This window comes from Oxyura jamaicensis, chromosome 4 (genome assembly GCF_011077185.1).
Source record: "Oxyura jamaicensis isolate SHBP4307 breed ruddy duck chromosome 4, BPBGC_Ojam_1.0, whole genome shotgun sequence".
Taxonomy (NCBI): Eukaryota; Metazoa; Chordata; class Aves; order Anseriformes; family Anatidae; genus Oxyura; species Oxyura jamaicensis.
In genome coordinates, this window is record NC_048896.1 from 89,607,812 (window position 1) to 89,630,279 (window position 22,468).

The following is a 22,468-nucleotide window of genomic DNA, read 5'->3' on the forward strand; positions in this document are numbered from 1 at the left end:
AAATGTGTTCCTTCAGAAGCTTTTTTTTTTTCCTAATATTGCATGACAGCTTAGGGTCAAGAGAACTTGCCTGGGAAGTGAAACACCCAAGTTTAATTCCTTCTTCATTCTCTAGGTTTCAAAGACCTATCTCTTGCCTCCCCTGGGAGCAACTGAGAGGATCTTGGCTGATGAGAGGTGGGACCTTCACACACCCTCTTTTACTCTGTTCCTCTTCTCCTGTCCAGATGAAGTTGTGCTGTTATGCAGAATGAAATTTAGGAATAAGAGGAAGACCTAGAAGATCCATGGCCTTTTATTGCACTGATCAGGGCTTACACCTGGGAGAGGTTTCCTCTGCTGTGCCATATTAACTTTCCCTCAGCAAATGATCAGTTGTCCCATAATGAGTGGCTGGTTTTCAAGAGCAATTTATTTAGTATTTCTGAAATTATCTGTCATGTCATTTTCCAGTTTCTTTCACTGTTTTCTGATCAAATTAGAATTTGCTTAGGGTTCTGGACACCCTATTATTAAAATAATCTCACAATCTAGTAAAATAGGCTCAAGTCTTGTGATCTGAGTAAGACCCCATGGCTTCAATGGGGTGCTTTCAGCGAGCAAGTGAGCATGAGTTTCCAAGTCACATGTAAAAGGCTGGGTTCACTTTTCATTTTTGATACTTGTCTTCAACGTGGACTTCATAAAGTCAGTCCTGCCTTGTGCATGCTTCAGAAAGTCCACATCAGGGTCACACTCCAGAACAGTGCCACACTTTATAAAGTGAAAATTGGCTATGCAAACTTTACTAAATATATGAAGTTGCTGTTGATGTCTAATCACTCTCCAACAGACATACCAGGCTAATACACAAAGGCGTTGCTTTTCATCATGTCCATCAGTTTAAAATAATTTTGCTTTCTGATTCCAGCAATTAATGTTTCATGAGCTAAATAAAACTAGGAAAATATCTATAAGGTGAGAATACCTCTGTTTTTGGACTCCCCTAGTGCAAATATTCACACACATGGTGAGGTTTACCATTAACTACAGAGAAGTCCCATCACTGGGGATGGGACTAGACCTATGTAGAATTTTGGGTTGATAGATTTTGGTGAGTTGAAACAGGAGCTAGGAATATTTCAAACTGTTTATTTTAATATTTTTTTAAAATTATTTTTTATATTTTTTAATATCTTAGTTCTGTATTCAGGATGGTAATGCTTACCTAAGTATTAACATCTGGTACTAGATTCACTAGAGAATTTATACCCCAAAGCTTCTAATCCCTTCTACCCTTAAAGACCCATTTTGCTGTCACTTGATAATTCTGCAGTACCCAGCTTTCATTCAAAAAATATCATAGACCTCTAAACATTTACATGTGGCCATGCACAGAAGATTTGTCTTAATCTACAAAGACAGCCATGCAGTGAAAAGTGCTTACCTTAAACCTGGACTCCCTCCAGTTCAGACAAGTCCTCTAACCCACCTGACTGTTGAGTAAAATTGGGAAATGGCACCATTCCCCCAGGTTAATATTGTGCAAAGCCTCGTGTGGCACATACATCTGCAGAGTACTACCACATGTGGCCCTGAAGTCAAGTTAAGGGATTGCCTACTTTGCAGATCTTTTGGCTGCAAGTTCAGTTCTGAGTTGCTCGATAGTTTTCTTAAACCTTAAATCTTAAGACTTAAATCCTAGGTGTGTTCAGTAAGAAACATTTAAATAAATTTATAAGTCCTAGGGAGAACTCTAAGTGTTGCAAATCTCAGCATAGATCCCTTTGTGGCTCCACACAGTCTGCTAGTGCCATTCCATGTTATATTTTTGTCTGAACTGTTATTATTTGTAAGTCGGGATGGCACATGATAGCACTCTGTGGTTAGAGAAAAAATATTTCTTTTTTTGAGTATCTGTCAGCTCCCCTTAATTTTGGGTTACCAGCCTTCAGGAGCATTTTATCTGCTATGGCTGTCTGGAGATGTTTTTTTCAAGTTGGCAGAAACAAGAAGCTGCATAAAAAATCCATTGTTTGATACCTGCTGCTTTTCCCTTATTCTAAAAAGTCTCAATTATTATGTTTCTTCTATATTACTGTCGAGGAGTTGCTGTATTCTTAGGAGTTTATTTATGGGTATGGTAGACACATATGCACAGCATCATTCTTGGTGTACAGCTATGACATTTGTATTGAGGTAGGGACTACTTATGACAAATATCCTTAAGGAGAGAAAAACCTACAAGTAATACTTTAGGAGGTTTTGAGACCATTGTTTTATTTTTGAAGTAGAATCTTGAGTATTGTGTTCATTTTTGGGTTTCCCAGCATGAGAAAGGCAATGACATTACCAGAGTGAGTGGGGAGTCCCTGGGATAGTAAGAGGACCGAAGAACGTGAAGTACAAGTAGAAACAGAGTAGGCAAAGGGGAGATCTTACTGCTGTGTCCAGCAATGTTACCAAGAATATAGAGAGGATAAAGCCAGACTCTTCTTGGAGGTCTGAGACAAAAGACAAAAGTTGAAACAGAGGAAATTCTGATTAGATACGAGGAGAAGAATTTCCCCCAAGATGTTAATTGCTCTGGATCTGGGACTCAGTGGGGTTTTTTAAACTCCATCTGTGGAGATATGCAAAACTCATGTCCCTCTGTAGGCTGATTTACTGGGACCTGATCTGAACCAGTGGTTGGGCTAAATGACCTCTAGGGTCTCTTCCAATACACGTGATTCTGTGACTGTATAAGAAAAAAAAAAAAAAAATCTTATAAATTTGGTATTTACCAAATACAGGGTTACATTGAGTACTAAAAAAAATATGTCAAAAATTGTTGTCTGTCCTTGAAGAGTTCATGCTACAAATAAAGCAAAGCCTTGTGTGTGTGGAGGAAACTGGAGGTGCACTGAGGTGAAGTGATTTGCTGAGGTCCTACAGAAATTCAGTGATGGAACAAGTTAAAGAATTATCTTGGTCTCATTCTTTCCGCTGTCTGTTCAGACCATGATGTACACAGAAAGCATTGTTAGGTTACACAGGATGGAAGGATTGCAAAAGTAGGATTAATGTTTTGGTTTCTTCACTTTTTAAAAAAAGATATTTGTGTCGATGACATTTTGCAGCAGTGGAGGAAAAAGTCCTGCTCACAGGGGTATAATATCCAGATAGACACCCTATCACTGTTACGTGAATCTTTTCTGCTGAAGATGCAAAAAAAGTTCTGGGCAAAGGCGCTCCCAGTTAATTGCCTGTGCAGTCCCTATTTTGGCAGTCCTAGTGTTACAGAATGTAAAAATAATTTTGTTTGCAAAAAAATATTTGAACAAAGGAAATGCATGTCTTCTCTCTCAATGGGCCACAAGTTAAAATAGAGTGCAAATTTTGAATAACTAATTTCCAAAGAGATTCACAGTAGCTTGCAAAAGAAGACAACTAAAAAATGACCCCTTTACATATATGATGCATTCTGTTTCCTCTGCCTTCCCTCCCCTCTCTTTCCCCCTTAATAATTAGAAACATGGTTTCACTGATACACTTTACAAAACCATTCTGGGGATTCATGAATTTAAAAGAAAAAAATAAACTAGACGTGAATAATTCATACTTAAATAGCTCTGGGCCAAGATATTGCTTCAGTATTTCCAAGTATGCAGGTTTTATTATTCTCTTAAAGTATGAATAAAAACAAGATTGTTTTATCACACTTGGACTAATCAATGATATGCCCAAAGAACAGTTGGCAGTAAATGATCTGTTTTAGTTTAAAACATTTTTTAAATCGATGTGTATTGTAAGGGAGTCATAAAAATCTTCACATTAAAGATTTTTGAGCCATAAAAAAAAAGTAATATATAATTTTTATTTTTATTTTATTTATTTATTTATTTTTAAGGCAGTAATATTTCCAAGTAAATAGGAGATGGGCCAAGCAGTTCCCTCTGAATTACTGTTCATCAGGCTTTCACACTCTATTAAGGTAACCTTCATGAAATATTTCTACATTACACTTCATGATGTAATTTGAATGCATTAGAATTAATTTGCCAATAAACTGCAGGGAAAATATGGAATATGGAATATGCTATCCCCAAAAGCTTATGAGCTCTCTCTATTTAGATTGGGTCACATTCACAAGGGTTTCCAATGTAAAGTTTGCAGGCAAAAGTGACTCCTGCGACTACAAGGCTTTATTCAGGAGCATGTTCTTTGCCCAGGGATGGAAAGCAATTCTGTCCATGTCGAGCAATCGTGTCTGATTGCTGGGTTCAAGGTGTTCAGCTCACTGAATGAACGCAATACACTGAGAACCCAGGGAGCCCCAGCTGACTTTGTGGGATAGTGACTTCTTTCCCAACCTCAGGCAAGTTCCTCCATGGCTCTTTTTTGCCAGCTAGCTTTCAGCAATGTATTGTGGTGCCAGTCTACCACTGAGCCTGCTTCCCTGCCTAAAGAGTGGCTTACCTCTTGGTGAACATCCAGAGCCGGCCCTTAGCTGTATGGATGAGTGTTAGGCAACTTGAGCTCACCCAATGACATCAGAAGGACTGTATGTATGAAATAAAATTTGCAGGGCAGTGCCCCTTGGGGCAGTTTTGTTTTGTTTTGTTTTGTTTTGTCCAATTTCTATGTAAATGTTTAAGGTTACTTCTAATATCTGCCACCCACCTTTGGCACTGAGGGTGTAACATGACAGCCAGGGAATCTCTCGGGAACATAGGGGAAAGTGGTGACAAAGTTTTCTCACTCTACCTCCAACTCTCATTCACGTTGCTGGCAGCTTTCACGTCTGCGTTTCTGAAGAACTGTTGGTTTTAGTTCAAAGGCAATAGATGTTCCATATGTGTTCACGTCAGAAATGCCATATTGAGGTTTGGAGAAGATCCACGTAAGGCGAGACTACGCTTCCAGCGTTTCTGCTCATTGCCTTTGATTATGGTCAATGAGAGTGAATGGAAATACTGACTGCAGGACATAGCTTGTAGTGAAAAACTGGCATGTGACATCTCATAACCTTCGTAATTGCAATTTCCTTTTAAAAACATAAAAAATACATGAGCTAAGAAGGTCAAGAGCTGAGTTTTTCTAATCCTCAGCATTTTATGCAAATTAACTGGCACAACACCCAGCTCAGCAAGAAATCTCACTCAGGACTTGAAAACCGGACATGTCCAAATACCAGGAGACAAAATCCTGTTTTGTAGGATTTCCATACATTAGTGGAAATGAAAGTACAGAAAACCTCAGAACCAGGACTATTCTCACAAGAGTCCTGATTTGTTTATAGATCCAAGAGGTTTGCATCACCAGAATGAAGCTGGAAATCTCTCTTTCTATAGTACTTAAACCATTTTCCATAGAATTGGAGGTCTTACAGTCAAATTGTCTCAATCTCCCATTTGTAAATAGGGATAGTGAAGACATAGCAAAGGTTTTTGTAGCCAGTTGTCTCTCCGTGTTTGAGATCCATCTCTGATATCCTCAAAGCCACTGCTCAGCAGAAGTCTGGATTTGGTCAGGACCAAAGTGTTCAGGGATGAGCTCACCAACCCATAATACACTGACCTGTCTCACAGCTCTCTGGAGATTTTCCCTGGAAAAATGTGTTATGCTGTTTGTGCAAGGTCCCACAGGAGCCGGTGGTAGAAAAGGCATCTGAAACATAAAGGAAATTAGTTTGCTACCTCAGGCAGAACAAAGGACTGGAAAGTTAAGAACAGCTAAAATGCAAGTGATGAGGTGAGAGGTGTGAGTGGTCACCCAGTAGCCTGGAATGGATATTTGTGCACCATCTGTCATTTCTCCAACAGGTTTAAGAACTTGGAGGGCCAAATTTTGCAATGTTTGTACATGTTTTCTCCCTGCTGAAGGCAAAAAGAGCAGATAAGGTCGGACATTGCCTGCAGCATTTATAGATATTGTAATGGGCCATGGAGAGATGATCCTAGCTTGAGGTTGGATTAGTGGAAAACATCAGGGAATCAGCTGGTGCAAGTGTTTCTCCTGGCCTTGATCTCACCTTGATTGCATTTCAGGTCTCTCCTCCCATCACCTCCTCCTGATTTTTATGTCTGCTGTCTCCTTATCTAGAGGATGATTTTGGGTGTGTGAAGGTCTGACCAGAGACCTGAAATATTTTGCATGTATGCTTAAAAAGAAATAAGAATGTGCAGTTCATGATCTGAGATCACAGCAGAGAGCTGGGGCTGATTCTCTTATCCATTCTCTTGTTCCTGGCAGAAAAATCTTGGCACTGGGTTGAAGGAGTGTATTATATTTCCAGTGGAAGGAAATAATTCCAGTCATTCTCAAGTAATCCCTCTCTCCACTGCTGCATTAATACTACAGGTCCTTAAAAAGAGACCCATCTAACTTTCTTTGGCTAAAATGTGGTCACTGAATAAAGAGGCAGGAAATTAGAGATTTTTTTTTCTTTGAATTTCAGTAGAAGCTATCTCCTCACACTCACTTCCAGAAGTCCTGAAAAAAAAGTTTCAAATTCATAAATAACATTTATTCTTATTGAAAATTTTGCAGAAATATTTGGCAGTGAAGAAAGACCAGTTGTAGATTCTTTACAGTAAAAAAGTTTAAAATGGAAAGTCTGACACATTCTTAAGCTATAATAACACAAATGGGATCACTATAATTTTCGGTTCTGATTATAGGTTATAAAATCACTGCCAAATACCCATATATTCATGAGCCTGCAGAAAACAATCTGCAAAATGAAATATGGAGAACTGCAGAAGGAAAGTACAGGCAGCTGTAAATATAGGAGATATAAAGATGAAGCCAAACCTAAAATCAAGATACTGTTGATAACTAGTCAGAGAAATTTCACACATACCCTATCAAATTGAATTTAATCACCAGCAATTTCCATTATCTAAGAATACAGTGATTTATTTACGCACAATCTAAGACAAAAAGCTTTTCTAAGATGGGATTAATTCTGAAAGCATATGTAAAGTACTAAACAGGAAAGAAATTATAGGGATGTTATATCCAAACTGAATAATATAAACCATGGAAATTCAGACTCAAGGTTACATCAAGGAGAAGGAACCAAGTTCTAAAATCTGTTTGTGTAAATATTCATTAGTTTTGGTCACATAAAAATTGATATTTTTCTCATTGGAAAAGATGTATTTTGCTGACAATGTAGTTCAGAACACTAGGATTAAATACTTAGAAAGGGAAAGTAAGGAAAACTGTTTTAGCATGAATATACTACTACTGTTAGAACTAATATGGATCTTTTCTCATTGGATTTCATGTTACTTTCTAACTGTGTGCAGTTGGTTTTGCAGGACATTTGCTGTGACAAATAGATAAAAACATGGAGCTATTTCATGGGTAGAAAAGGCACAGCAAGTTGTTGACACAAATTTTTGGTACGATAAATTGAGGCGAAGAACCAAATTTTTAGTACTGATAAATTGAGGCAAAGAACCTCCCAGATGTAATCAGACACATAATAAAATGTAAGGAGAGGAAAAAATTCCCGTGTGAGTTAACAGAAACTAAGAGATTGAAATGCATTAAGTATGTTATTTAAAGCAAAACTCTTTCTGGATTGCAACCATCCATGACATGACTTTGATTGTAGTTTCCTCAAAACTGATGTGTGCATTTCTTATTTTTTCTTCTGGTAGTCTGTAATTTCATTTCAGTTTGTATTAGCTTTACAATGAGCAACCTTAAAAAGTGATAGCAGCAGTAATGTTGGCGTAGAAGTGGGACTCATAATCTTGAAGACATTATAACTTCCCTGTTTATGAAACTAAGCAGTTCAGGAACTAATAGCTAAGGAACTGTGCTATTGAATCATTGCCTACAATCAGTGCACTTCCTAATTAAAGTAATTATTATAAAATACAGACTATATAATGGTGTGAAGACCATAGGAAGTATGGTCAGCTTTTCCAACATACATGATAGCTATGCTGAGGATTGTATAACTGAGATGAAATTATTAAGTGTTCTGTGAGAGTCATTTTCCATAGGTCTGTTTTTCAGCAATATGAATTCCCTTCCTAAACCTCTCTTTTCAACCTTTCCCCCAGTCATTTCTCCAATTTCCATTTCTTCTTCCTGCATGGTTGACTGTGACTGCTAGTGGCTTGTGAAAGCTGTTTGTAGAAAATACTACACATTGAAATTCATAAGTAAAATATGTGTTTTAATAGCTGTAATTAATACTGAGCTGCAAGCCCAGGTGGGACTTTTCAGCTGAAAGTTTTAGATGTTTCCAAATAATGAATTCAACTTCAAAATGTTGCATCTGATGGGTAAATGTAATCTTACTATGTTATGGGGTTAAACAGTAGAACAGCAAGAAATAAAAAATAAACCTCAAAATTCTGAATTTGGACACCTGAAAGGTTATATAGGCACCTCACCAGGTGTGCTTTTTTTTATTATTTTATATGTTTAATTATTTTTTTAAGCTTAATCAGGCTTGTGTCACTAACACGCTTCATTAAAAATGTCTTCAGATTCTCACTGGAAGGTCAGGATGACCACCAGCTGCTAGCATAAAAATGTCTTATTGAGTTTATTAAATATGGACGTTCTTGTTAAATATCAGATCTTCAAATAGTCTTGAAGGGAATTGTCCAGGGTCATGCAATGCCTCTGGGAAAGACCTCAAGCCTCAGTTCTTCTCTCTAAGCAGCAGCACTGTAATGCAATGAGCTAGGTGAATCACTTCTGGTTGGGAGTCAGAAGGTCATGCACAGAAAAATTTCCTCCTGAGCAAAGCCACCAGCAAATGAAATGTGCACACAGACCTAGAGACTGGCCTTTTAGGTTTCTACTTTGAGGCTGTGAGCTTCTTAATAGAAATGATGCAATTCCAGAAACACCTCAGCTTTTGGTTGGCATAGTTTATTTAGTGACTCACTTTTTCAATAAATACAAAAATGTTAACTAAGGAGAATCCCAGACCTCCACATTTCTGTCTAAAATGGTAGCTTGGGGGAACCCACTGCTATAACTTTTTATCTCACCCATTTTTCAGAATGATTTTTAGTACTAGTTCCACATCCTCAACCAGTCTGAAACATGAATTAACTATCCCTCCCCCTGCTGTGTTGTGCTATGCAATAGGCTGCTTGTTTCTTGTTCTTAGCTGTGAAACATGTCTTTTTCAGATCTCTTCTAGTGATTGCGATATACACAGGGCCTCTCCTCTTTTTATGTATGGTAGGGAAGGGAGGGGAAGGATTCAAAAGTAAAGAATGGGGGACCTCGTGACTGCTATGGGGCAGGCGATGTTCCAAACCCAGAAAGGGGTGGAGATGCCCTCATAACGTTCAACTAAGCTGCTGTTGTGGCTGGAGAGAGTGTCTGAGCAGCACACTGCGCGGTTATTTAATAAATAATTGGGAGGTCTGGGCTTGAAGGTGATCTTAAGGTCAGCCCTAAACATTGAGGGAAGCTTTTCATCCCTCTGTTTCTGATTTCATTATGTTGTAAGTAGCTAAACAAGGACAGCATCTTCTGTGGAACACAGAGAAAAAAAGAAAAGAAAAAGAAAAAAAAAAAAAGCTTCTATTTATTAGATTTGGGGCATTAAAGTAGAATGCTTGCCTACCTGCTAAAATCTTTATCTTTTGCCTGGCAGGAAAAGTCTGCAGCACTTGGAGAACCACAAAATGCAGTGTGGTGGCTGGGGCACCACGTGTCTCACTTTGGTAGCAGAAACAGGGGTGGGAGGCAAGAAGTGCTCCGACTTCTCACACCAGCCTGTAGACCTGGGCAAGGTGTGAGCAGCCAGCACTAACCCAGCCTGGAGGGAGAGCTGTGAAAACAGCATAGACAAGTGCCAGACATCCATCATGATCCCACATGAACTATCTTTTATGGGAGGTCCAGAAGCAAGTGAAAGACAGTGAGGAATACTCATGCTATGAGATTTTTGAAGATATTATGACATTTTCAAAAATGTAATTAGCAGAAGTTTCTATGAATTCTAGAAGGAATGAATAAAGTAATATAAATAAGGTGGTGTCACCCAAAATCTATGCATAGTGGAGAATTATGCTTAGAATGGTGGGGTTTCGTGTATGGATGCAGGAGGAGAGACCAGGGGATTATCACAAACATAGCTGATAGATTAATAGATCAAAAAAAAAAAAAAAAAAAAAAAAAAAAAAGTGGTGGTGAGTTATCCTGAGTGAAAAGATAACAAAGAGGGAGATTTATTTATTTGTTTATTTATTTATTTATTTATTTATTTATTTTTCATTTTGGAAAAGGAGGAGGGAGGAGGTTCAGAGCAAGGTTTCTGAGACAGGCTGAGCATGATGCTGAGGTAGTTTTGGAGGATGAGACTGGGAAGTAACACTCAGGAAGTTATCTTTTGCTGAAGTGTGCTTGCCACTTGCACAGCTGGGTGCTGGGGGAAATCCTAATGACAGGGGAGGAGACTGGTTTTTGTGTTCTCCATGGGACTTGTTCCCAACTTTATCCTCAAGTATTTCACTGTTGCTTTGCTGGGATGAAATGTTTTTGCCTTTAAGCTGTCTGGCGATAAGAATAATGAGAAATGAATCTCAGAAGCATAAGACGCTTTTTTTTTTTTTCTTTTTTTCTTTTTTTTCTTTTTTTCTTTTTTTCCTATGGGAGCAATGAATGCAAGTAAGATGACACATAAGAATGCCCTTACTGACATTTAGGAAATCTTCAGCCAAAGCAAGCGCAAGGATCTGTTTGGGTATGATTTCAAGTGCCATAATGTGGCACTTGTATATTATTATAAGATCGTATATTCGTATATCGTATATTATCATATATATCGTAGATCGTATATTATTATAAGAACATAATTTCCTGTGGTTGGTGATAGCCAGCCCCCCTTCAGCAAAGTTTATGTTGTTGAGAGATCCCTGAAAACTGGGTAACTTCAAACCACAGTAATTCATACTGACAGAGTCTAACAGTTGCTGCTGAGTCAACTGTTGCTGCCCTTTTTCTTTCTTTATTCACAAAAATTTTGCTAAAATAAAGACTGCTTTAAACTAACCTGAGCTATCAGGACTCCAGTTGCTCTCTGAAGTCATCATGAGTATTGCTCAACTCAGCTCACTGTATGACATAGCCTTTATTTAGCTCCTGCCAAAATTAACCCTGTTTAATTTTCTGTAAGTCATAGCACTACATCTGAGCTTTTTGGGACTCTACTTCTTTACATTTCTTCCAAGGTCTGGGTCTGCACTTTGCTTCTCTACCAAGAAAAAGGAGACAGATGTTAGATGAAAGGTACTCTAGAGAAAAAAAAAGGTTAAGGATCGTGAATATCAAAAGATGAGAGAGCATTTCTGAGAGTAATTGGGCAAAGGAACTCAGAAATGATACAATCTTAAAAAAAATGCACCTTCTGTTTTCAGTTAGAAGGAAACAAAACTGGTAACCTTGTTTTGAACTTTTTTGTTTTGTTTTGTTTTTGTTTTTATACTTAGAGGTGCTATGTTTAGGAGAGGAAGAGAGAACTGATTTTATATAGTCTCCGGTAAAATGACATGTACTTCATACAATGCTTTTCTGTTAATTCATTTTTACATATTTTTTAAAATATATTTTAGATTTTGTTTTGCTCATACAAATGATTTTAAAGAAATATTCTCCAGTAAATTTCAGCTGTCTCTAGTTCCTAGCATTTTAAAAGAAAGGTCCTCTGTCTTTTATATTTACATAAAGCCTGAATGCCAGATTTGGAAGATGTAATAAAAATATGCTTTTCTGGGATTTGTTCTCAGGGAAAGAGAATTCCCCATGACCAAAAATACCCCTGTAATAAGCATTTGCTCTATGCTGGCACCACCATGACCTTAAATTATGAGCTTGCCCCCATTTGTAGCCAGTTTCCCCTCTTTAAATGTACAGTTAAGACATTTGTAAATATCATAACTAAATCTGGAAGTGTAATTTAGTGACTCTATTTGAGGATTAGGAAGAAGAATGACATTACTTAGAACCATATGTAATCTTTTCTGCTTTGTTTAATTTAGTTTCTACGCTATGCGTGCCTTATCTTATAGTCATTCTTTACTCCAGTTCTCCTGATACATTTGCAACACTGTTGATAATACCATAAAAAAACTATCCACATGTTCATTTTCTTTGGGAAAAAAAAAATAATAAAAATCAAAGAAAAACACACACACACCAAAACTATGTAATATGAAATGTATTCATATAACACTACTGACATAGGATCATTGTCCTTAGGAAGGAAAAAATGTTGCTAGATCATACTGCTCATTTTCCAAATAGAGAAAATTTAAAACTGTAGAAAGTAGGCATTAGATTTTACACTTGATCATATGAGCTGGTTTTATTAAGCATTTGGAACAACACTCTAATTTCCTTTACCAAGAGTGCCAGAGCACTGAAATTCTCTGCTGAATATAGTCTACGTCATGGTGCCACCAGTCTTTATTTCATGAAGGTGTTAGTCATCTATTTTCTTTTCAGAGGGACTACCTACCTCCAGGGGCTGTGGGCATATGATGTTTAGTTATTGTGCCAGAGACAGGCTGACTGATTAATTTGCATATATTATTTTTCATTACAATACTCAAAAGTTTTATTCTTGCTGGGCCCACTTTGTGGTCTATTATGGTAGTTTAATTCACACCTTATTATTTCCTCCAGACAGTATGGATAGTGAAATAATTTTATAGTCCCAAGCAGTTGCTTTCGAAGTTTTTCTGACTGCTTTTCACATGAAATAGTCTTAATTGGTGGCCTGTCTTTTTATTATTTTCAGTGAAAGCCTACCCATTTCGGTATGAATGCATTGTACTGTCAACGAACATAATTCTTTGTCATATACTTGGAAGCAACCTGAGGCAGATCCTTGCCTGGTGCAAATACTCACAATCCCATTCATTTTCTGGCACCATCTGAGTTTATAGCAGCTGAAGACCCTTATGAGTGTGTGTACACAAAGCAAAGAGCTTGCTAAGACACACAGAGTTTTCATTATAAGGCCGTACTGCGCTCACACGCTAGATATAAATCAGTGAATTTTGCAGAAGACACTTTTCACCCTTTGCTCAGCATAGCACTGAGGCAGACGCGCAAGAGGAAGTGCCTGAAAGATTACCAAGAACTGGGCAGAGCAAGGACTTCTCATAAAATAGTGGTGTCCTATGTCATCGACAGCTAGCTTTGGAAAATCTGAGAGCTAGGTAGAACGAGGACTTTGGAAGCCAGGCACTAGAGCTCAGCAGAGCTAACACAAAGCTGTTCCCAGCATTCCTTACCTCCCAGACCGTTCCTTCAGTAGTCTAATCCAATGCCCAGAAACAAATAGCCACACACAAATAAATCCTCTGGCACAGCAGGAGCTAAGAAACAGAAATAGCTGTGTCTCGGTTACAAGAAGGATAGATCTTTAGCCAGCAATGGCCCCCAACCCAGAAGACAAATTAAATGCAGAGACAAAAACGAAAGAGAACAATGTTTTGTTGCAAAAAAATAAAATTAAAAAGATCAACCATCAAAAAGCAGATGTAAGAAAAATCACTGTGAAACATACACATGTGTGCATACACACACACATTCATACATGGGACCAGTCTCATAGTAGAAACTGAAATAACAAACAAACAAAAAAATTCTTAGGAAGTGACCAATTTCCCCAGTGACATCAAACACAGTTTTGTAATGTTTTAAAAACCTTGATTTTCCTCTTTTTGGTGCTTATTTCCTTGATGTCTTCATCTATCTTACATAAAAATCAGCAGGAAGCCTGAAGCTTGTTTTAGTAAGAGGCGAATCCAGCTTAATGTTTTCAAGTTGTCATGAAACCTAACCATGTGCCTGTGCAGTCCAGTTTAAGATTTTTAAAAACCTTCACTATAATTGACAAAGGAAGAAATACAATAGAGAAAAAAGGCAAAATATCTTGTGCTTGAATTAACAGAACTATAAGTGGGATTGCTGTAGTCTTGCTGTGTTTCCAAAGCAATCTGATAGGTACTGGTCACTGAGCAAGTTGTCAATGCAAAAAGCTGTACACGTAATTTTGCACTCTCATACCAAGTAGCAAATTGTGCTGTTAGAACTGGAAGCAAGACTGCTATCTAAGTACCAGGGTGAATTATCTGGTGTTCAATAGTAAAATTAGGTTTAAATAAATTTAATTTTGACAATAGAAATTAATTGTTTTACTGGCCACAAGACTGAATAGTACTTTATAAGGATATCTAATCAACAGCAGTTCTAACACTGGAATTGGCATACGAGAAGCATTTGTCGACATGTAATTAGGACTCGATCCAATCCCCATTGAAACAAACTTTCCATTGATTTTAATAAGAAGTACATTAAACTCTGGACACCACAGTTCACAATAATGTGGTATCTCTGCTTTTAGAATTTGGCACTAGACCAAATTCCGTAATTTAGCTCGCTACAGGGAGTGACCTTACCCATATTATATGGTATGACAGCTACAAAACAGCTGCCATCAGCTTCAAAGAATGGTAGTTTTATAAGCTGGGAAAACAGTTTGCCATAGTGGCTTGTTATATTGAAGTAGATGCAAGTCCCGGAAATATTGCAAAAAGATAATTGCTCAGTAAAAAGACTACTGGAATACTTCACTTTCCTACCTGTGCAAAACAGCAGCAGTTTTAATGACTTAACAAAATGCTCTGCAGAAACTTTTCAAAGCAACTTACATGGCATAAAAAAATCAAAAGCAAATTTCTTATATTCCTCTTGTCCACAGTAACTGGTATCATAGTAATCAATTGACAAAACAATTATTCACATCAGTGAGAGGGAGATACCTCTTTTACAATCTTCAAACAAATTTTTAAAAGTTACTTATTTTAATAATGGTACCCAGTGTTTAATCTACATTTCTGTGAAGATAACTATTCTTCACAGATCTGTAGGACTGGTCATTCTTCCAAGCTGTGTTTAAACCAGTGTTTGTCTTACACTTATGCATGGAAATAGGTATCTGCACAAAAAAATGGCTTCATTTTCTTCCAGACCACCTACAGCTACATCCTTCAGAAAGCCAAGGCATTTGAACAGCACTTAAACATCTGTTATGTGGCTGACAGTAGCTGCCTACATAATTTTATTAATACTATTCAATGATATTTTGGCATATGTCCTCTCAAATGATTAAAATGGGAATTGTGGAGATAGCTGCCACCATGCATCCTAACAGCCACAGAGGCTGGCGCTCTTCTGCTCGGCAGAAAAGCTTTGCAGTGCAGATGTTCACAGCTGAGCCAACTGTTGAGGCTTTTTTTATAGCCAGGGGGAAGAAACGGGCACTTCTAGGTTGTGATTCATCTCACCCTGCAGTATACTACTAAAGTCAGGCAACTGAACTTCATTTTAAAACTGTGTAGTGACCTAACAGAAACTGATGGTGACTGGCTTTGATATGGGCATTCACACTGTAGATATGTAGAGCAAAGTGAGATTAATCTTGCCCTGCTGAAGGGACTTGACCAGGCAGCACTTAGCACAAACCACTGATGCCCAGCAGATAACAGTAGTGCAGGAACATTATTTAAAATAATGTCCAAAATTTTTTGTACAGGGAGAAGGTTTTAATTTATATTGTGGCCTAATGATCTGCTGTAGGTCTGGTCACAAATAAAATCTCCCTTGCTGTAACAAGGTGCATTTTTGAGGTCATAAGACAAAGTATATTAATTCATCACTTGTAAAAATTATTCCTGTAAGTAAATGTAATAGTAGCAATCCCTACTGTCTCTTTAATGACTTATTTGCCAAAACCCCAAATAATTTAAACCATTTGCTTGTCCCAGGGACTGGGTAATGTATGTAAAATTATCATCTTGGGCTTATCTTGGTATGTGCTGAATAGTGACTAATGTGTTCTTACATTATAGTCACAGTGCAGAAAAGATTGTGTGTGCTGACATCCATGCTGCTGCCCTAGGTTGCTAGTAGGATCTAAGAAAGTTAGTTTAGAGAAGGTTTAGGTGATTCTGTGTTGTCCTTTAGTTACTTCTGTAGTGTAGAGGCACTTTAGGAAGAATTGGGTAGCCGGGTATACCCAAATGGAAAAGTTGTCTCAAATTTGTACTTTCCATGGTGGGAGTGGTAAATAAAAATACCGCATACTGGGAGAATAAACAAGATAAATAATCTTGAACCATTTTAAATTTGATTGGAAGAAAAACATTTTTGTAAGAACAATCATGTCTCAGTCTCTTGCAAAACCCCAGAGAGAATAGATTTGTGATTACTGAGGACAGCTAGTGAGAATTATGCAAAGGTTTTGTCTTTAAGTGAAGAAAGGATGATCACATTCAAACATGCTGGGCTGAAGTATTTCTTATGCATATTAGTGTCAGGCTGCTTATGGTATGTCTTGAAAATAACTGTACTGTGCTTAGGAAGAGTCAAACTTTATATGGTGGATTGATCTGTACATAATCTGTGTAGGCTCTATGACTAAATTACTCATTTCTTCAAGGGCACTTGGAGCACTTCAGAGCTGAAACTGCATACTTCTGAGATTTATAGGCTGAAGATGAATTTGAGCATGGGAATGGGCTTCTGCCACATTTGGTGGTCATTATGATTGCAAATGTGCTCCAAAATGTGGGTGATGCCCCAGTAGTCACAAGGATTTTCCAAGACTTTCCTTGTTACTCTAGGATTTGGGCTTTCCTTCCAGAAGTCGTGCTGCCATCTGATGAGCATGTGTCCTGTGCATGAGAAATGGGAGCAGCTAAACCAGCCTTGCAGGGGTTATATGGTATTTTTAATAGGTCTGCCTCCTGCTGGGTGTCTGAGAAGAAGAATCTATGGGAACTCAAGTATAAATTACCTCTGATGCTAAGCAGTTGCTATCTGAATCAACTTGGAATGGGATTGAAAGAGTGATCCCTGAAAAGGTAGCAGAATGATCTAATTAATAGATTGCAGTGCTGCTAAAGACTACTGTGACCATCTGATTCCATGTAGCACAGGTCACAGGTCTTCCCTGGATTCATTTTTACTTAACGTCAGCATCTCTTTCTGAAAGCCATCCAATGTTGATTTATATGTTGCTAGTGCTGGAAAATCTTGCAGACATCTTTATGCTGTGCCAATGATTAATCATCTTTGCTGTTTAAAAAAAAAAAAAAAAAAAAAAAAAAAAAAATTTTCTGAATTTGACTGATTTCATCTTCCATGAATCTCAACTGTAAGCTGTTTCAGACAATGTTGAGAAAATTTCCATTCTTTTGCTCCGCATCCAGCAAAAGATATGGTTCTATTTTACTTGGAGCATCTACAATAATTTGAGGTCAATGAGAGAGAAAAAAAGAGAGAGAGAATAAAGGAAAGAAAGAAACTGAAGGGCAGACAGTGCCAGTATGAGACTTAGGATTTCTTGCTGTAACATTGTCCACTTCACTAAGCTGACAGAAATCATTCAGAGCTGTTTTGGAGAGTTGTTAGGCACTTCATGATGCAGCAGGCATGCAGGGAGCTTTTAAAAACATCTCTGCAACCAGCTCCATGTGTCCACAGTGGATCCAGGCATGTCTGAAGAATCCAGTATGCTTCAGTATTATGCTGCTCCCCTTCCCCCCTGCCCAAAACCTTTGATTTCTCTCTGCCTCAGTTGTCTGTTTGCAAAATGAGGAAAATCTATGGAGAAGTGGAGAAGAATGCTGCTAGGGTAAACACGTTAAAAGATGTAGAAGTGTCCATGTGCAGGAGCAAAGGGGACAGTGGGAGTATGTGAGGTAGAAGTGTTGGCTGATAACTGTGCAAAGGAAGGACTTCCATGCCACACTTCCAGGTGGGAATCTCTGAAATCCACAGCTTTTTCAGGACCATTGTAACCATGCAATCAACCATCCATTTCCTCTCCAAATACCCCAAGGAAAGAGCATACCATTTCCTGCTGATCCACACTGCTGATTTGGGATCTGCTCCATGCCACTCTGAATCCAGCAAACAGGCACTTCTGGAGGGCTGAAAGGCCTGGAGGACCTTTTCCCCCAACACACTCCCCTGAGGTCCTCCAATTGAGGAATGCTTTATTCAGCTAACCTGATCATTGGGGCAGTCTATGTTTCTTGTCTGGCTGGTGAGTGATTGAACATCAATTCTCACCACTGGGACCTGCGACCATAATTGTGGTAGAAATTAAAAGACAGTATAATTCAGTATAATTGATGTGACTGTGTTTTGGGTGGACTCAATGAAATTTCAGGTGTGACTAGATTATTCCAGTAAGGTTTGCAGTAAGGTTTGCTCCTTTTCTTTTTCTTGTCCCCCTTTTTTTTTTTTTTTTTTTTTTTTTCTTCTCTTTCTCTCTCTCTTTTTATACATCTTTCATTTTTTGGGGGCAAGTATGACCTTATTCTTGGGTTTGAAGAATTGAAGAATTCATTTGATGTTTCTCTTTAGTGAAGCTTTGCTTCTTTTAGTGAGAAACAAGGACTGTGATATTTAATAGAGATTTTGCAACTCAAATAATTACTTTTTTGAATAATCTGAAAATCTATTTACCTGTTCAAATTCTAGAACTGAATCAAAAAAAAAAAAAAAAAAAAAAAAAAAGTGCATGACAACTAGCTGCCAAAAGTTCTCAGAAAGGAAAAGTTTGATAGGAAATACAGAAATTCTTTCAAATAGGAAGACATTAGTATGGACCTGGTAAAGATTCAACATGAATGGAAGTTTGCAATTAAGATAATTTCTTGTTTTTTTTCCTCTTCAATTTTCACTTTGAAGGAAATTCTGCTTTTATAGCTTTTAGCTAAGTTGTTCCATTTATAGCTTTTAGCTAAGTTGTTCCATTTGTCTGGGTTGTGCTGCAATGACAAAAATTAAGAATAGGATGTTTTGGATTTCTTTTTTTTGGCCTTTTTTTTTTTTTTTTTTTTTTTTTTTTTTTTTTTTTTTGGTGAACTGCCCCTGATTATGAAGCAGAATGAATTATTGATTTTTGAATGTTCAGGATTATCAAAAAGAATGCATTTGTGCTGTTTCAACAAATAATTTTTAAGGTTATTCTATGGAGAAGCTTTGTGGGGTTAACTGCTAGTTTTTTATGTACTCAAATACATTCTGCCCACTCTTCTTCATCCCTGTTGATCACTCAGGAAAAGGACCTGTTTTTCTTTAATGGGGACCTCGCCTGGGAATGGACGTCAGGATGAAGGCCTGTCTTTTATTCAGCTCTCTGTCAGAGTCCAGCTGACTAATATTGCAAGATAGTATTAATACTTTGCTGTCAAAACTTGTCAATCCAGAGAGAGCAGATATGACTCACTGGAAAATATCCCCATGAGAAAGAGACTTTCACAACTGCCTATCTGAATGCATGGAAAGATAAATGCTACAGTTCAGACTTTCCCTCCAGAGAGAAGCTGTTCTTCAGGAAAACTCAAAAGAGACACATGCTCAAACTAGGCTCAACAGATTTTACAAGATATGACATAAACGACAAAGAATTTCTAGCAGTGACTCTCTGTAGACAGATTTATGGAAGATTGAGGGCTTGAGGATTAAACTCTTTGTTGGCTGGGGTGAAACAACCTGATTATCCTGTCCAGCTGGAAAAGAGACTAGTAGCAAGGTCCATCTCAAGAAAATTAATCTAGTTAAATGGTGCAATGCTGTCTTCAGCTGGCAGTGTCTGGGTGACACTGAACATAAACACTCACAGGTTGTGGCTTGCATTGACATCCTTAGGAGAACAACAAGAGGCATGAAGAAAATGGTACTGCATGTTAAATTCATCACTGCAGAAACTGAGCAAAGTGAACAAAAAATAAATTGAAGGGATGGTTTCGTATAGCAGGGAACTACGCAACTATAGGCCATCAGGGAGATGGGTCCAAAATGTGAAATGAAGATTAATGCTACATTTAACACACACAAATATTTTTTGATATGAAAATACATTGGCAGAAAAGTATCTCAGAAATTTTCAGTACTAAAATTGCGTTTTATAGTCCATACTCTGCTGTTTTTTATTTTGCATTTTTACTGAAAGTCACACAGCCAAACAGATCTTTGCTGGCATCTAGAAGACTCATGCAGAGAAGCAAGGAGCTGGAAGGATAAGATGGGAAAAATTATGTGAGTAAAAATAAATGGGGAAAAATTGTGTTTAATGGCATTTTAAGAAGATGCAGATGAACCTCAACTTCATATGACTTTTTTTTTTTTTTTTTTTTTTTTTTAAGCAAAACCACCCTGAAAAACATGATTATAATTATCTGTATTATTTTTTTATGTGTCACCTGGCAGAATGTCTGAAGAATAATTAGTTTGTGGATGCAGAACTAGAAGATACTAAGGAGAAACACATTTTCTGAAAACTAATGCTGAAGGTCATGTCCTCAATGTACTTGTGTTTTTCTTTCTAGTGCAACTGGGGGTGAAATGACACAGGTCAATATTGGGAATTGATATTGAAATTCTTGCCTAACTTTTGTTTCTCTGAGCATTCTGCTGAGTTCTGGGTGGCTGTCCACAGTGGCAGAAGGGAGCAAATCTGTTGTCCTGCTCCAGCCCTTGAAGATCTTTAAGTCCATGTGAAATTTGAAGGCTCCACTAAGTGGTGGATGTGCACAGACCACATATATTGTTATTCCTGACTTTCCTGCACTGCACTTTCCCCAGTGGGAATTAGTAGGACCCTATCTCTAAGGATCATCCTTGGAGGCCATCATGGTACCACAGTACCATCATGGCAATGTAATCTGGATGCATATTATTTTCTCTGGCTTTTTTTCCATGGTGCCAGTAATAATGTGCATAGTCCTACTTACCCTGCTCTGTCCCTTTCTGTTCCAGGGAAGAATCTGGCCCAGGGCATCCTTCCGTTCCATGTAGCATGCTTCCATTTCCCCATAGGAGATGAATGATTTCAGATTGATGGAAGAGCTGACATGCTTTGTGGTAAGTTTCTAAACTGTTACAGAGATCAGGGCTGCTGTTGTTTTGGGGGGCTTGGTACCACCAGACCATCCTACCCTAGTATTTTCATTTGCTGCTGCTGGGATTGGACTGTCCTAATGATGTGGAAAATGGAGAAGCCCCCAAGCCTGTTTTTAGAATAGTAACATGGAAAGGTAATGTGCAGGATTTCCTGCATGTGCATATCTGGGGGGAATGATGTGGAACAGCTTTAATGAGTAATTTGTCTTCCGAAAATGATTTACAAACCTTAATTAGAATGCTTTCCTGTTATGTACTCCTCTTCACTAATGAACCCCAAAGTTTCTGATAAAAAAAAAAAAAAAAAAAAGGTATTTATCCCCATTTTATAACGCAGGTATCAGGATTTGGGTGTCAAGCAGGCTGGAGCCTGCAATTCCTTTAGCTGGAACAGAGGACTCTATTGCTTCAGAGAACTGAGTCCAGCATTATTTAACCAAGGCCAAAGGCAAGTCACAAACTCTTTTAGGTTTATAATCAGAATTTCCTGGTTTTCAACCCTTTGCTCATTCCACTCAACCATACTGGCTCTCTGAAGTGCTAACGGTGCGGAAGGAAGAAGATGCTTTATGATCCTTGATGACTATAAAGTAGCAAATAAAGCTCTAGGGTGCTTTCAAGCTCACAGTGATTTCACAGGGTGGAAAATTAATCATGCAGCAGCTACTGAAGAATATATTTTTTTTACATTAGCTGCTTGGGTCTTTTTCCAAACCAGAAGATGATAAAGCGCTTCCCAATACTGGATGAAGACAAAAGAAAGCGTCATCAACACAGGCAGTAAAATAAGCTGAATAAGCTTGTTTGGACTCCTGGTTACTAATCTAATCCTTTTACAATCATTTTTGGCTCTAGAAATAAGAACTATTTGCAAAATAAACATTTATTTTATTTTATTTTATTTTATTTTTAGTGCCCCAGTCAGATTATTGCAAATGTTGAATCTCATAACCTTGATCTACTATTTCAAACTTTAGTAACTGCCAATCTCTACTTACTACAGAATGTTGCTATAATCTGTGTAAATCTATGGACAGCTAAGTTTTTGGAAAGTGCTTATAAATTGTTCCCTGCAGTCAATATATATCAGTAGATACAGCTAAAATAAAACACAGACAGTGGTTTGAGGTTTCTGGAGACTCCCAATATTCCTACTGAAAAAAAATCTTAGTCAGCTTTATTTTTTCCACTGCTATTTTACAGACCAGTTTTCTTACATCATAGATCTTTCTTGAGACCTCTATCATACTGCAAATATTGGGGGTCTCTTTGGTGCACCAGATTGTCTATGTGGAAGATAATTCACAAATGCTCAAGGTTCATACGCACAGTTTTTTTTCCTGCTGAAAGATTTTTCTTATCTAAATGAGGCCATCTGGGGTTTCCGGCATGGTTACAGTCTCCTTGTAAGCCTGAACATTCCCCTTTTCATAGGCTGCAGCAGCCCACGAGCACTGGGATTTCATATGCTCTGAGCAAGGTCAAACTTAGCATTTTCCACCAATGTCATTACATCAGTGCAGCA

The 22,468-nt window shown here is 37.9% G+C and overlaps 1 protein-coding gene and 2 long non-coding RNA genes across 4 annotated transcripts in view; 2 read left to right on the plus strand and 1 right to left on the minus strand.

The window, feature by feature from the left end:
- The window catches only part of SPON2 (spondin 2), a 103,871-nt gene that overhangs the window by 16,806 nt on the left and 64,597 nt on the right, over positions 1-22,468 (plus strand). The gene's annotated exons all lie outside the window — the stretch shown is intronic.
- On the plus strand, positions 44-20,545 carry LOC118166459. 2 transcript variants are annotated; one of them, XR_004750507.1, is made up of 4 exons: positions 44-177; positions 3,872-3,955; positions 19,994-20,079; positions 20,251-20,545. It is a non-coding gene; the product is annotated as an uncharacterized LOC118166459 (long non-coding RNA). The 2 variants fall into 2 exon arrangements; XR_004750506.1 differs by lacking the exon at positions 20,251-20,545 and having other exon boundaries at positions 19,994-20,209.
- LOC118166460 overlaps positions 12,937-22,468 on the minus strand; it is a 73,195-nt gene continuing 63,663 nt past the window's right edge. The window contains exon 3 of the long non-coding RNA XR_004750508.1: positions 12,937-13,337. This is a non-coding gene — a long non-coding RNA (uncharacterized LOC118166460). The remainder of the gene's footprint in view (positions 13,338-22,468) is intronic.